Source organism: Lactuca serriola, chromosome 1 (genome assembly GCF_051521515.1).
Source record: "Lactuca serriola cultivar US96UC23 chromosome 1, Lser_US96UC23_V15, whole genome shotgun sequence".
NCBI lineage: Eukaryota > Viridiplantae > Streptophyta > Magnoliopsida > Asterales > Asteraceae > Lactuca > Lactuca serriola.
This window is the reverse complement of record NC_136408.1, coordinates 218628818-218646183: the sequence shown is the minus strand read 5'-3', so window position 1 is coordinate 218646183 and position 17366 is coordinate 218628818.

Below are 17366 nucleotides of genomic sequence, written 5' to 3'. Positions count from 1 at the left end.
AGTAATAACCGTAGGCATCCGTAGATATTCATTACCCACTGTTGCTAGCAGATAGGTTCCGGAATGGTTAGTCCCGTACATATATCCTGAGGTACTATGGGATAGAGGCCCATCTAGGTATCCCGAGGTACTATGGGATAGGTTCCTGTCTTAGATATTCCGAGGTACTGTGGAATAGGCGGGAAGATTTACACAGAAGGTACTAATAAATCATCCTCGCAATTCAAGGTACAAGTAATCCTGTTAATGTACACAGATAAGTGTGTCTATGTAAAGGTACTCATGTAATGCGTTCATGTAAACGTGTTCATGTATCACGTAAGCATATGTAAAGGTACTCATGTATCACGTAAACATCTGTAAGTACTCATGTATCAGGTAATGTACTAGTATAGACTCATGAATGAACTGACTCTTGTGTGACTTCTTGTAATAGAAGTAATGTTTGATATCTTCAAATTATCCCTATGATAATCTACTGTAATATAACTAGTTGCTCATGTAAGTTTTCACACTCTTACAAGTCAAAGGTGTGAGAAACTAAAGGAAAGATGCAACTATAACATCAATACCTATATAGGAACATAAGTGTATATGCATAGTTTAGTTCAAGAATGAAAAATGGTTTTGCAATACATCTCATGGGTCTTGGACAATAAATAACAATGACTTGATGCCATTTGAATTCCCATTTCAAAAGTAAAACATTTGGTGACAATGTGCTTTTAGGATGTAAAACCATTTCATGCATCACATTTGTAGCATGTGAAATCTGTTTAATGACAAACGCAGCTATAAAATACATATCAATGATTTAATAACATGTTTGTTTGTACTTTTATTCCCCCCATTAAAGCATTTAAACTCATTTAAAACATTGATTAGGGGTATGAACTCACCTGTGGTGAGCTGTTTGAATTGCAATCTCGGATACCGTGCTAGGTGGCTATTTTGGGAACATCTTCCTCTAACACTCGTAGTTGGTGGTATCCGGATCGCTGATCTATCTTCGAGAAGTAGTTGGCTCCTTGAAGTTGATCAAATAAATCGTCAATGCAGGGCAAGGGATAACGATTTTTAATGCTAAGTTTGTTGAGTTCTCTATAGTCGATGCACATGCGAAATGATCCATCTTTGTTCTTGACGAACAAGACCGGTGCTCCCCATGGGGAGAAGCTTGTTCGAATGAATCCCTTCTTGAGAAGTTCGTTAAGTTGACTGGAAAGTTCCTGCATTTCAGCCGGTGCAAGACGATAAGGAGATTTGGCTACGGGGGTAGCCCCTGGCACTAAGTCGATTCTGAACTCGACTTGGCGTTGTGGTGGTAAACCGGGAAGTTCTTCTAGGAATATGTCGGGAAAGTCGCGTACTTCTGGGATTTTCTGGATGTCTTTCTGTTCTTGGCTGGTATCGACGACGTGTGCGAGAAATGCATGGTACTCCTTCCGCAAACACTTTTGTGCTTGAATGCACGAAATGATGCGTAGGCTCGTACTAGGTTTGTCGCCGTAGATAATTAAAGTTTCGTTGTTAGGAAGGTTAAGACGAACTGCTTTTTCGAAGCACATAATGTCAGCACGTAGAAGACTCAACCAATCCATACTGATGATGACGTCGAAACATTTAATGGTAACTGGCATGAGATCTATCTTGAATGTATGGCTATCTAATGTTAAAGTACAACCTATGTATATGCAGTTTGTACTTTCTGTTTTCCCATTAGCCATTTCTACTGTGAATGAGCTATCTAATGCACATGGTTTTTGTTTAAGCAGGTGTGCAAATTTGTGACTTACAAAACTTTTCTCGGCTCCACTATCGAAAAGTATGCAAGCATAAAAGTTATCGAGGAGGAACGTACCAGTAACTATCGTTGGATCAGCTACTGCTTCCTCGTGGCCCAGAGCCATAACTCTTCCCACTCCGCCAGCCATCCCCGCTTTAGGGCAGTTCCTCCTATAATGGCCCACTTCGCCACATCCGTAGCAAGTTTGGCCCATCCCGGTGTTTGGGACCTGGGCGGCTTGAGTTGTTGGAGCCTTGCAGTAACGGGCGGTATGCCCCTTCCTGTTGCAGTTAGAGCACTACATCTCCTTGCAAGGTCTGTGGTGGTGGTAGCTGCACTTGGTGCACTTTGGAAGAGTTCCAGCATAAGTTTTTTCTGGAAAGGGGTTCGCAGGGACTACAGGAGTCACTGTGGCAGCATTGATCGCCACCTGTTGTTGCTTATTGGGGGATCCTTGTGGAGCCCCTCTTTTCCTTTTATTCCACCCCTTCTTGTGGTAGTCGGGGTTGGTCTTCTGTGGTACAGGTGTAGGGATTGACGTGATCTGGGGTTTCCGGTGATCGATAAGAGATTGTGCCAGTTACTTGGCACTATCAAAAGTAATAGGCCTGGAAACGATCACACTTGACTGGATCTGGGGTGACAGTCCCCAGATATACCTCTCGATCTTTTTGCTCTGGAGAGCAACCATGTCGGGGCATAAGTTTGCCAAATCAGAAAACCTATTTGTGTAGGTAGTGATGTCGGATCCAACCATTTGTAGACCCCAGAATTCTTGCTCGAGCTTTTGTATTTCCCCTCGAGGACAGTATTCCTTCATCAGCATTTCTTTCAACTTTTCCCAGCCAATGGAATACGCCACCGCCAGAGTTAGATAGTTAACATGGCTGTTCCACCATGTTAGTGCTCGGTCAGAGAAGGTACAAGGTGCGAACTTGACCTTGCTGCCTTCTTGGCATGCGCAGATCTCGAAGACAGATTCCATCTTCTTGATCCATTGTCTCAACACCATAACACCCCCAGTCCCATTGAAGCTGCGGGGTTTGGCGTTAGTAAAATCCTTGTAGGTGCATTCCCGAGGGTGTCCATGGCTTTCGTCGTGGTTTGAGGGTGGTGCACCTGTTCCTGATCCACTAGGGGCAGGAGCGTTGATTGCTGACACAGCAGCTGCAACTGCTGCTGTGAAAGCTGCCTGGAACATAGTGGCGTCAAAAGGATTTGGTGGTTGAAGAGGTACAGGTGGTGGTGGGGGTGGTGGTATTGGTGCTTCGTTGTTTGGGTTCCTCCTAGGATTCCTGCGTGGCGGCATCCTTAACTATACGTTTAAAAGATGACGACATGGATAAGAATAAATGATTAACGAATGTGTCTCATGGACTAATCCCCATAGTCCAACAACACATGGAATAGTTAAAATAGACGACTGACTAAGGTACTTATAGTAAGATCAAATACCCATATGGTATTCCTTTATGGTTGTGTTGGTAAGTTTTTAGACTTGTGGCCATATCACAACCATTCATGGGCATATGCTAATCACTCCTTGGAGCAGCATAGTTGATCAAGCTATGCCATTCCCAAGACTGACTATATATCCCCAGGCTTACTTGTGATATCCAACAATCGTAATACTTTTGTTCTTGTCGTTGTGACACTGATTTTAGTATGAATGCAGGCACGTATACTTTGTTAAATATTTTATTATTTAAAAGTATAACTCTTAGACAGAGTGTTTTAATCCCATGTATTTATAGTTAGTATATCTTTTATGGGTTGATATACTATATTCACTATAAACAATGCTCTGATACCAATCTGTCACACCCCAAAACCACGAACGGCGGAAACGTTCAGGGGTGGAGGACGTCATCTACAGTATCACAACAGTGTAATATAATAAACAAGCAACAACATCATCCATTGCATTATAAGTAAAGTTTTATACATATGTGTTCTTTCATTGTAATAAGACACCAAAAATATACAATCAAAATAAAAGACGAGACTTGCCCGCTCCGTCTTCTCAAAACATGTCCTCCGTACCTGTCTACTGGCGACCTGAGAATACAAGTTATTTTGAAAGAGAGTATCAGCTTTAAAGCTGGTGAGTTCATAAGTATATAAGTGTCATTGCTTTGTTTGTGAAAAATCTGTTATGAAAGCCATGTAAACCTTTAAATGAAAATGTTGTGTTAAGTATGAAATCCCTAGAAAAACCCTTATTTTCTATAAGTATGAGTTGTAGTCTTCTACCAAGACTTGAATGTTTTGTATAAATGAAGTGTAGTCTTCTACCAAGACCCGAATGTTTTGTATAAATGACGTGTAGTCTTCTACCAAGACCCGAATGTTTTGTATGAATGAAGTGTAGTCTTCTACCAAGACCCGAATGTTTTGTATGAATGAAGTGTAGTCTTCTACCAAGACCCGAATGCTTTGTATGAATGAAGTGTAGTCTTCTACCAAGACCCAAATGTTTTGTATGAATGAAGTGTAGTCTTCTACCAAGACCCAAATGTTTTGTATGAATGAAGTGTAGTCTTCTACCAAGACCCAAGTGTTTTGTATGAATGAAGTGTAGTCTTCTACCAAGACCCAAATGTTTTGTATGAATGAAGTGTAGTCTTCTACCAAGACCCAAATGTTTTGTATGAATGAAGTGTAGTCTTCTACCAAGACCCAAATGTTTTGTTATGACTATGTAAAATGATAGTTTTTCCTTTATGTTGACTAGTACCAAGTACTTGTTCTAACTCCTCGTTTATGTGAAAGCTATCACAAAATAAAGTAAACAGGAAAAATATAATCATGTAAGTGTTAGCCGGAGGTACTGGTGCTAACAAGACAAATGTAAATGTTGACCCGAGGTACTAGGGTTAACATCTTACGTATAACCTAATGGACATCCGAAGATTTGTCCAATTGTCCTCTGTAGCAGCAGCAGGTGGAAGGAATGGTTAGTCCCTGTAAAGGTACTCCTAGTATAAGTAATAACCGTAGGCATCCGTAGATATTCATTACCCACTGTTGCTAGCAGATAGGTTCCGGAATGGTTAGTCCCGTACATATATCCCGAGGTACTATGGGATAGAGGCCCATCTAGGTATCCCGAGGTACTATGGGATAGGTTCCTGTCTTAGATATTCCGAGGTACTGTGGAATAGGCGGGAAGATTTACACAGAAGGTACTAATAAATCATCCTCACAATTCAAGGTACAAGTAATCCTGTTAATGTACACAGATAAGTGTGTCTATGTAAAGGTACTCATGTAATGCGTTCATGTAAATGTGTTCATGTATCACGTAAGCATATGTAAAGGTACTCATGTATCAGGTAAACATCTGTAAGTACTCATGTATCAGGTAATGTACTAGTATAGACTCATGAATGAACTGACTCTTGTGTGACTTCTTGTAATAGAAGTAATGTTTGATATCTTCAAATTATCCCTATGATAATCTACTGTAATATAACTAGTTGCTCATGTAAGTTTTCACACTCTTACAAGTCAAAGGTGTGAGAAACTAAAGGGAAGATGCAACTATAACATCAATACCTATATAGGAACATAAGTGTATATGCATAGTTTAGTTCAAGAATGAAAAATGGTTTTGCAAGACATCTCATGGGTCTTGGACAATAAATAACAATGACTTGATGTCATTTGAATGCCCATTTCAAAAGTAAAACATTTGGTGACAATGTGCTTTTAGGATGTAAAACCATTTCATGCATCACATTTGTAGCATGTGAAATCTGTTTAATGACAAACGCAGTTATAAAATACATATCAATGATTTAATAACATGTTTGTTTGTACTTTTATTCCCCCCCCCCCCATTAAAGCATTTAAACTCATTTAAAACATTGATTAGGGGTATGAACTCACCTGTGGTGAGCTGTTTGAATTGCAGTGTCGGATACCGTGCTAGGTGGCAAACGGAGACTTGTTTACACGCACGGGCCTAGTTATCATATAATAAGCATATATATAACTAATTAGACAAATAATAACTTAATAAATAAGTTATGACACTTAGGAAACATGTAAACACTTTTTATAAGTGTTTAAGGTCCAAATGGTTGCATCTAAGTTGCTAAGGGACAAGGCAAAAGGGTTTGAAACATCAAATGGCCTTGCATAAGAGTTCACCACCCAACAAACCCCACCCTTTGGAGTTTACGGCCGTAAACTAATGGGTTTATGGCCGTGAACTCCTCACATGGTGGTTTTGGGTGTTTTAAAGTGCTATCTTGATCCTAGAACACTCCTAGCTTTGTTGGAATAACACATGAAGTAGTTTAAGGCCCTAGAATGCTCCATAGGGGAGTTTACGGCCTAAAGTCCATTCACCCTAGAGTGAACGGCCGTAAACTCCTATGGGGTGATGGCTTTTAATTGGTTTGAGGCCCTTACACATCAAGGATGGCTTCCATGATTTTATCTAAGGCTAATGGGGACAAGAGGCACACATTTGTGCCATTACTTGGAGTTTACAGCCGAAGAGGTGTTCCTTGGCTGTAAACTCCCTTTAAGGGATGTTCTTGATGGTTTTTCCTCCCCATTAAAGTCCTAGGTGTTCAAGGTAAATTGTCTTAAGGCCTAAGGTGTGCTTGGAATGCTTTTTACCCTAGAAAAAGGGGTTTACGGCCCAAGAGATGTTCTTGGCCGTAAACTCCTATAAACTTGTGATTTTGATGGGTTTTTATGTCCTAAATAAGCACAAGCATTTGAGGGTTAAAGTCCTTAAGCATTAGAGGTGGTTTAGGGCACTAAATGCCCTTGAAAAGGGGTTTACGGCCCAAGGAAGTTCCTTGGCTGTAAACTCCAACAACTTGTGTTTCTTGGTTGCTTTTTAGTCCCAAATGATTATACACTAACCCCTAAACAAGTTGTCTAACAAGGAATCAGGACTAGGAAGCCTTTAGGCTCCGTTTTGGAGTTTACTCCCCAAGAACGTTCTTGGGCGGTAAACTCTCGGATCTTGTAATCTAAACATGTTATTGATGTTAATAAGCATCTAACAAGTATTGAAACATATTTAGTAAAGTAGACTCACAATATGGGATGAAAACCCAAAGATCCGTCAGAGAGAATATGGCTTTTCTCTTTTTGGAATTGTGAATAATGAAATAATTTAATTCAGAAAACTATTTATAGTCCTGGAATATTTTGGCAGAAAATATTTTTATTCCTGATATAGGACTGTAATATCATGAAACTTGAAATGTTCAAATTTCACAAAACCAGGAGCATCCACTCTCCTGTTATCTCCTTAAACATAAACCCTAATGTTCACAAACTTGTTCGGAAAAGTATGAAAATCACTGAGACTGAACTAGCTTCTACTGAATAGATAATGTTCGTACAATGGAAATTTCGGGTTGTCACACATACCTCACGATATTCAGACCACAGCCTAGGCATTGATAACTACCACTGACTTAATTGTCTTGTGGTTCTTTCTTTTACGAACAAAGGTTCGTCGTTAAAATTATTCCATTCATTTGATGTCTTCATCGATCCTTGTTCGTTGCTTGGGGATTTTCGAAGCAGTTTTGTTAGTTGGTTGTTCATATCGATCCTTTAGGCTAGATCTAGTAAAATCACTGTATAGTATCACTATGTGGGGATCGACGTTGTTAGGCTAGATCTAGTAAAATCACGTGTAAGACTATGAAGTTGTGACACAAGATGGTTGATTTATTTCTTGTGCGCTGGAAACATACAAATGGACCAAATCTCACTTGGGAAATGGAGAGTGACATGATTAGTCGCTACCCGCAGTTGTTTGTTGAGGTGTGATTCCGGGGACCGAGTCATCCTAAGGGGGAGAGAATTGTAACACTCGTGTTTCTAGCCTAGGCTTTTATATTGAGGTGATAGTCTAGGTTAACCTTTCTAACTCATTTTGAAGAAATGAAAAGGAATTATGTGAATATTATGTGTTTTATGTGTTTTACGCTTAGTTACAAGGAGTTAATTAATTAAGAATAAAAATGAGCGTCAAAAATAAATATTAGATAAAGCCGATATCTATTAAGAAAGTTGTAGTGGTCGTGAGAAGGATTATGGATATATAAAGAATGCCTCAATCCGAGTTATAATGAAGAAGTTATGACGTGTCGAAGTTTCGCGACAAAACAGAAACGGTACAGAATGACGTAAAAAGTGAGTTTTTGATAAACTACTTTTTAGCCTTAATGATCTAAACGAAAGTCTTAGTGTTCTTTTAACCGAGAGTATGTATAAAAAGAAAGCCCAAATCTGACTTCGTATGAGGAAGTTATGATTTTTCTAAGTTTCAGGTTAGCAGTAGACAGCTAAAAACTCGAATATTAGATCGAGTGATTTTTAGCCGACACAACCTAAATGAGAATCGAAGGTCTCATCAATAGTAGTACAATGGTAAAAAGTCTGACGAAAACGGACGTCGGATGAAGAAGTTACGAATTTTTAACGGATTTCCTGTCCCGGTCTGTTAAAAATAATAATATAAAAATTAAAGTCAAAGTTAGCCGATGAAGTCTAAAAGAAAGTTGTAGAGCGTAATTTTACCTACGCGTGCATATAAAGAACATCAAAAACGGAGTTCGTATGCAAAAGTTATGGATTTTAGAAGTTTTTGCACAAAAATCGAGAAAATTCGCATAGTCACATTTTTGCCACGTCATCCTCGTTCAAAATGCACCACGTGTCCAAAATATTGCTTAGTCATCTGGGCTGCTGAGTCATCCGAAGTGGTCCAGTGAGAAGGCGACGCTTGCCCTCTTTCCTCGTACATCCGAGCCTCGAAGAAGCCACAAGCCCCCCTCGTCGGACCCGAACTTCGGTCCAATCAGGAGCTGCAAGCGAGGCCCTCGCATGCGCAACCCACGTGCGAGACAGATCCTGCCCCCTTCGGATCTGCTGCTGCATGTCTCCTTCTCAACCGTTGATCCTTGGTCTCGCAACCTATAAATAGGAGGGTGCGAACCCTCCCGGCTAGAATTTAAGAATTGGCAATTTTTGCCCCCTTTTCAATATTTTGGCTATTTTGACATCCCCCGAAGCCCCGAGATCATTTCCAATGCCCGGAACACGTCCCGGAGTGCCCGTGAAACCTTTATTTTGAAGAGCTTTGTAGTCTTTTTTTCTTTTATGAAGTGATCGGACGAGCTTAATGAGTCAGCGTTTCTGATGCTGGATAGGGTGAGTTTGGGGGTTCGGACCACAACCTAGGCATTAGTCAGTGTTTCCATTCTCGATGCCGGATAGGAGTGAGTCTAGAGGTTCAGACCACAGCCTAGGCATTAGTCAGTGTTTCCATTCTCGATGCCAGATAGGAGTGAGTCTAGGGGTTATATACCTCACGATATTCAGACCACAGGCTAGGCATTAGTCAGCGTTTCCATTGCTAGATAGGGTGCGTCTAGGGGTTACATATCTGACGATATTCAGACCACAGCCAAGGAAAAGTTAGATGCTGGATAGGGTGCGTCTGGGGGTTACATAGCTTACGATATTCAGACCACAACCTAGGCATCGATAACTACCCCTGACTTAATTGTCTTGCGGTTCTCTCTTTTACGGACAAAGGTTCGTGGTTAAAATTATTCCATTCATTTGATGTCTTCATCGATCCTTGTTTGCTGCTAGGGGATTTCCGAAGCAGTTTCGTTAGTTGGTTGTTCAAATCGATCCTTTAGGCTACATCTAGTAAGATCACTGTATAGGATCAATATGTGGGGATCGACGTTGTTAGTGCTTGTAGTATAAACCTTGGGCAACGATGGACTTCGTGCCTATTCGTTAGGATGAATCCTTAGGAATGAGTGATAGTTGATTCTTAGGGTAAATCCTTAAGAAATAAATAAGATAATGCGGATTGCGTAATTGGGTTGATTGTTTGATGTTTAAGCATAATAAATTTATTTATTGTGGGGTGAAAACCCTATACGCTCACCAGGCTCCCAAGCCTGACCCACTCAGTTTAATTGTATCACAGGTATTGATACGAAGTTGCTTTACACTGAGAGATTAAAAGAGAAGTAGATCACTAGTGTAAATGAATGTAAGTTTTGTTTATGCTTATGTTTTTGTATTGACAATGACATCCCAATGGTTTAAGTGAATAAAATACGTTTCTTCGGAAATGATTTGATAACATATTTATCATGTGTTTCTGGGAACAAATTCCACAACACTTTTAATCAAATGATTGCTATGAAATTATTTTAAAAGCATAAATTAAACCGGTCTTTTCTGGCCGTAAAATTGGGGATGTCACATTTTATGCGACGAGCAATATGATGAAAAATGGTACATTGATAGTGGTTTCTCTCGTCACATGATTAGTAGGAAGGAAAACTTGTGAGCCTATCGAAGTCTAGATAATGCTGGTCTGGTGAAATTCGGCAACAATGACGAATGTCAAGTAAAAGGTTATGGCGATGTCACGAATGGCAAGTTCACAGTTAACAGGGTTGCACACGTCGAAGGTCTTCAACATAATTTGATTAGTGTTTCCTAACTTGTTGTAGGCACTGGTAATCAAGTTTTCTTTGATGAAGAAGGAAGTGTCATTTCGATCAAATAAACTAAAGAAGTTCTTCTCAAATCCAAAAGAAAAGGCGACATGTTTACCCTTGACCTCAAACCCATTGTAGGTGTTCCCTCGGTTTTCTTACGCTCAAAAGCATCATCAGACAGAAGCTGGCTATGGCATCGACGTCTTTCACACTTAAATTTCTAGAATCTAAATATATTGATGGTACATGATTTTGTTTGTGGTTTACTTGTTTTAAAGTTTGATAATGATACTTTGTGTGCAACTTGTGAACAAGGAAAACAGCATGGACAAGGTCATCCGATTATCATTGATTCGAAGATCATTGAACCGTTGGAACTTCTTCACATTGACCTTTGTGGCCCTTCGACTGTTGAAACTCTCAAGAAAAAGAGGTACATCTTGGTTATTGTTGATGATTTTTCTAGGTTTACTTGGGTTTATTTTATACGATTAAAATCAGAAACAACTCAAATTTTGATCGACTTCATCAAACAAATTGAATTGAGTTTGAAGAAAAAGGTTCATAAGATTAAGAGTAATAACGCCTCAGAGTTTAAGAATAAGATTCTTGATTCGTTTTTAATTGATAAAGGAATTTTGCATAATTTTCTTCTCCTTACACACCATAACAAAATGGTGTTGTCGAAAGGAGGAACCGGTTTCCCTGCGAAGCAGCAAGACAAATGCTTACATATGTGAATCTTCCAGAATATCTCTGGGCTGAGGTAGTTTCGACAACTCGCTTTACTCAAAATAGATCTTTTATTCATCGTGGAAGATGTTCCCGAAGTCTGTAACTTCCCCGACGTGGTGGATGATTCTTCCATAATACCATGCATTCTTAGCCCACATGATGGATGAGAAACAAGAAGTGAAAGACATCAAAAATGTTCCTGAAGTTTGTAACTTCTTTGACGGATTTCCCGAAGATCTCCCAGGGATACCTCCCGAATGCCAAGTCAAGTTTAGAATCGAATTGATTCCCGGAGCCACCCCCGTAGCAAAATCCCAGTACCATTTAGCACCAACAGAGATGCAGGAACTGTGCAGCCAACTAAACGAAATGCCAAGCAAAGGATTCATCATACCAAGCTTCTTGCCTTGGGGAGCATCGATCTTGTTCGTGAAAAAGAAGGATGGGTCGTTCCGCATGTGCATAGACTACCAGGAACTAAATAAACTCACCATGAAAAATCGATACCCTTTGAATCGAATCCAAGACCTCTTCAACCAAATACAAGGAGCAAGTTACTTCTCAAAAATAGTCCTAAGATCTGGGTACCATCATCTGCGAGTCCAGGAGGTAGATATTCCCAAGACCGCATTCAGAACTCGCTACGGTCACTATGAGTTCGTAGTAATGCCCTTCGGATTAACAAATGCAACCGCGGTGTTCATGGACCTGATGAACTGTGTATCTTGATCCTACTTAGACAAATTCGTGATAGTGTTCATCGATGACATACTAGTCTACTCGCGAAGTAAGGAAGAACACAATCAACACCTACGACAAGACTTGGAAACATGAAGGGTGGAGAAGTTGTATGTGAAGTTCTCAAAATGCAAATTTTGGATTCGAAAGGTGGATTTCCTAGGCCATGTAGTAACCGAGGAAGGGATACATGTGGATCACTCCAAAATCAAAGCGATCGAAAACTGGGTGACCCCAAGAACACCAACAAAAATTCATCAATTTTGTAGGCCTCGCTGGCTATTATAGGAGCTTCATTCAAAACTTCTCCAAGATCGCAAAGCCACTCACTACCTTGACTCAAAAAGGTGTAGCCTTCAACTGGGAGAAGAAATAAGAATATGCTTTCCAAACACTAAAGCAAGACCTATGTGGTGCCCCAATCTTGTCCCTCCCAGATCGGACAGAAGATTTTGTGGTTTATTACGATGCGTCCAAGCAAGGGCTAGGCTGTGTACTTATGCAACGAGGAAATGTTATTTCCTATCCCTCAAGACAGCTTAAGAATCATGAAGTCAACTATACCACACACGACCTCGAACTGGGAGCAGTAACATTTTCTCTAAAGATCTGCAGATACTACCTTTATGGTACGAAGTGCACGATCTTCACGGATCATAAGAGTCTCCAGCACATCTTCGATCAAAAGGAACTCAACATGAAGCAACTATGATGGGTGGAACTAATAAATGATTACGAAAGCGATATTGGCTATCATCCAGGCAAGGCCAATGTAGTAGCAGATGCCCTTTGTCGAAAAGAGTGTCCGTGCTGCAGATTAAAGTCATTAACCACGACCATCCATTCACGCTTGTCCACGCAAATCAAAGGAGCACAGTTGGAAGCTTTGAAGCCGGAGAACATCGCAGGTGAAGCCTTACGATGAATGGATAGGAACCTTGAGGTCAAGGATGACAAAGCTCGTAACCTCATGGATCGAATCCTGACACCGAGATTCGTTGGGTACAAAGACGTTGTCATGAACGAAGCCTACAAGACAAGATACTCCATTCATCCCGGTTCAGACAAGATTTACCTGGACCTCAAGAAACTTTATTGGTGCCCAAACATGAAGGAAGAAATCGCTACCTATGTGGGCAAGTGTCTGACTTGCGCCAACACAACGGGTCGTCTTGACATCATTTGGGTAATCATTGACAGATTGACCAAATCCGCGCACTTCCTGCCAATAAAATAAATCGACAAGATAGAGAAGCTAACCGGGATGTACATTAAAGAGATTGTATGATTGCATGGTGTGCCAATATCCATTATCTCAGACAGAGATATTAGGTTTACCTCATGGTTTTGGCAATCACTCTAGAAGTCCTTGGGAACCAAACTCGACATGAGTACAACGTACCATCCCCAGACTGACGGGAAAAGCGATACGACAATACAAACGTTGGAAGACATCTTGAGAGCTTGTGTGATAGACTTTGGTAAAGCTTAGGATACCCATTTACCACTCGTTGTTTTCTCATATGACAACAACTATCACACTAGCATCAAAGTCACGCCATTTGAAGCCCTCTATGGTCGGAAGTGCAGATCACCTCTGTGTTGGGCTGAAGTCGGTGACATGCAACTAGCAAAGAGAGAAGTTCATGATCACACTCTCACTGACCTCAAGAAAATACGAGAAACAACAGAGAAGATCGTCCAAATTTGGGAACGACTAAAAGCATCTAGGGACCGGAAAAAGAGTTATGTGAATAAACGACGAAAGCCTTTGGAGTTCTAGGTTGGTGACGACGTCCAATTAAAGGTCTCACCCTGGAAGGGAATGACACGCTTTGGAATACGTGGAAAAATAAATCCAAGGTACATCAGACCATTCAAGATTCTTACTAGAATTGGCCTGGTGGCTTACAAACTTAGACTACCGCAAGAACTCAACAACATACACCCTATCTTCCACGTGTCCAATCTAAAGATGTGTCTGTCTGACGAGACTCTTGTAATCCCTCTCGATGAAATCGAGATAAACGAGAGCCTACACTTTGTAGAGGAACCTGTGGAAATCATGGACAGGGAAATCAAGAGAACGAAACAAAGTTGTATATCAATAGTGAAGGTCCACTGGATTGCCAAGCGAGGACCTAACTTCACTTGGGAAGTGACTGAGATGAAACAAAATTACCGACATCTCTTCTCTAGTTCATGAGTGCCCACTATAGACATAATTTTGGGACGAATTTCCCTCTAACTAGGGGATAATGTAACAACCAGTTATTTCGGGTGAAATAAATTCAAATAGTTAAAATTAAATCATGAAAATTCATATTACCTTTGAGGTTTTCAGTTTTGGAAATAAAATTCCATGTTTAGACTGAAATCACTTCTTGGCCGAAATCAATGTAGATCGAAATCTCTTTTGGCCGAGATCAAAATGCGAAACCGAGAACCACTTGGAACGAAAACAGTTTAGTCCAAAGACCTTGATTTCAGTTGGAGCCTTAGACCGAAATCATGGAGATTTCGGTTAGGATAGGCTGAAATCCTCGGTTTTAAATGGTGACACACTATCAAATGTGATATAGATATATATATATATATATATATATATATATATATATATATATATATATATATATATATATATTCAACCGAAATGATTCCTCCCATTCCTCATTTACACTTCAAAGTTTTCACACCCCCAAACCAAGGATGGCGGAAATGTCCGGGGGTGGAGGCCTTCATGCATAGTATCATAACAACGAGTATAAATAGTGATCAAAGTAAATACAACTATGAGAAATCTAATCGAGAAAGTTACATGGTTTTATGAGTTACATGTTTGAAAATCGATTTGAATATAATGATAAAAGGTTTTGTCTGACGCTGTAGGGTTCCATCCTCAAAAGCTGGTAGTTACCTGTTTTTATTGATTACCTAAGAATATAAGTAATTTTGAAAGAGTGTCAACATTTAAGTTGGTGAGTGCATAATATTTTGTATGTAGAGTAGAAAGCCTTTCTTTGTAAATGTTGTAACATCCAGAATTCCAGGTATCATATTTTAATTATTAATTTTTGTCAAAAGAAGGAGTCGACGAGTTCACATCTAGACTCGTCGAGTAGGATCGCGATTTGCTGACTGGATTAATGAAGGGACTCGACGAGTCGGGGAGTAGACTCGTCGAGTCCGCACTGTGGGCAAAAACCCTAAATCCTCAGGCCTTTGCCCTATTTAAGGGATCTTATGGCGCTCATTTGCAACCACCTTTACCCTTGAGAGCACCAGAGAACCAGAGAGCATAGAGAGAGAGAGAGAAAGCCATTTCCATCATCTCTAGTGTGATTTTTCTAGGAATAAGGAAGGAGGGCAAGCTAGACGGCTTAAGCGGCTCAGATCTGCTACCATTTCATCAGAATAGGCTACTAGAGGTATGGATCTATGCTTAATCTCGTATTTATGGTGATCTACTTGAATCTAGGGTTTTCTTACCTCTTCTTTAGCTTGGATTCGAAGCTTATGAGGTCCCAAGGTGGAATAACTCTTAGATCTGGACCTTAAGAGGTCCAAAGAGTTCCAACCATTCTGCTTTATGCTGTTCCATTCGAGGTATGAACCTAGGGTGCCATTTAGAGGCTATTTCCCCAAAAGAAGTATTATTGACGTTGCATGAGTGCTAAGATTGGACCTTTACGTGATTATTGAGCATTGGGGAGTCAGATCTATAAGTTAGAGAAACAGATCTGACCTCAAAAGGTCGTTTGAGTGTGACTATGGAAGGAACTCGCCGAGTCCATAAGAGAACTCGATGAGTCGAGTTGGGGTTGCCCTGCGATTCATGTCCAGTGGTAACTCATCGAGTGGAAGGTTCACTCGACAAGTCGGTAGAGGCCTGAGAAGGATTCGGGGGGCATGCTTGGACTCGCCGAGTCACCCGAGTGCACTAAATGAGTTTGGTCAAAGTTTGACCATTGACTAGAGTTGACTTCAGTTGACCTTAGGGTTTTGGTCAAGCTGGATCAAGAGAGGTTAGGGAGGGGTAGAATGTTCTTCTACCCATCCTTTAGAAGTGATGACATGAGAAAGTATTGATTAGAGATGTTATTATGTTAATAAGAGGAGGCTAGGTCGGGCTATCGAGCGAGAGGTTATCCGACATCATACAAGGTGAGTCTTCTCACTATACTTTACCTAGAGTGGTAATTATGTGTGACTGGAAGGTATTATATGTTATGCATAGTATGTGATATATGTTGCTATGTGATATGTATGTATTATGTTATGTTATAAGTAGCATGGAATGAACTGGAAGGTCATCATGGTATGGACCAGAAGGTCATTATGATATGGACCAGAAGGTCAACAGTGTATCGACCGGAAGGTCAAGATGATGAGCACCGGAAGGGCATACGGGTAGGGCCGGAAGGTCTACCAGGGTTGGGACGGAAATCCCCTAAGACACATGGATCGGAAGGTCCCATAGAGCTATGGACTTGAGTGGCGTATGTGTTGTAAGTTCTATTTTGGGGAACTATCTAAGAATTTATGCTTATCGTTTATGTGATATGTGTTTCAGGTACCAGCGTGGATCGTGGGAAGGCGTTGACATGATCTATACACACTGGAAGAAGAGTTTTTTAGATTCTGGCATTTGTTATTATTATGACATGTTGACATTAGGAGATTTTGAGAACTATTATATGAGTTATGGTTATTTTTAAAATGAAAAATTGTTTTAAATTTTTACCTCATTACAAATGTAGTGTATGTTCAAGAAAAATACAATATTTTCCTTATAAAACGAGTTGTAGTCTTAAGACCCAAAGACCGAAATGTACAAGTATTTTCCATACTTATGATAGTATATGTAGTTTTAAATAAATAAAGCCCTTTTGAAAGCATGAATTCCCGTAAACTATATGTGTCGTTGTTTCCCTATGTGAATTATTACAACTGTGCAATTAAAATAGTAAGCCTGTTACAATGTACTTCGGGCGTCAGAATGTTTTGACATTTGTCACCCCAGACCTGCCGGCTAAGCTGTTGCATGCAATTAAGGTGCAAGATTGTCAGTCCTAATATAGATCTATACACAAGTATCACGCTCTCCCTACAGGAGACTATGGTTATAATACATGACTTTAACCAGTACTATAAATAATACAATGAAGTAACGTCTTACAAATTTGATTCAACGAGTTTACGTGTAGTGTGAATTGAAAACCCTTTTTTTAGTATGAATGGAACCTTCCTTAGTGTGTTCGTAGTGTTAATGTACCATAAACTATACCTATTATAGTTTATCATGTGTGTTTGTAATGATGGAAGACCCTTAGGTAAATTATTATTTCTGTTTCATGGAAGTAAACTTATAAACTATTTTACTAGTTTTAACTTTTCTGTCATTGTTTTTAGAAAATTCATAGAAAAATCATTGTGAGTCAAAAACTGAATCCATAAACTCTGAGAGTTTACAGAATGTGTCTAGTTTGTTCATAATTTTTATTGGTCTCTAACCAGTGTGAAAAATGTCCATCTTCACAGAGTGGTCCGAAATCATTTCTGAAATGATAGGCAGTTTTGAAAAAATCGCCATA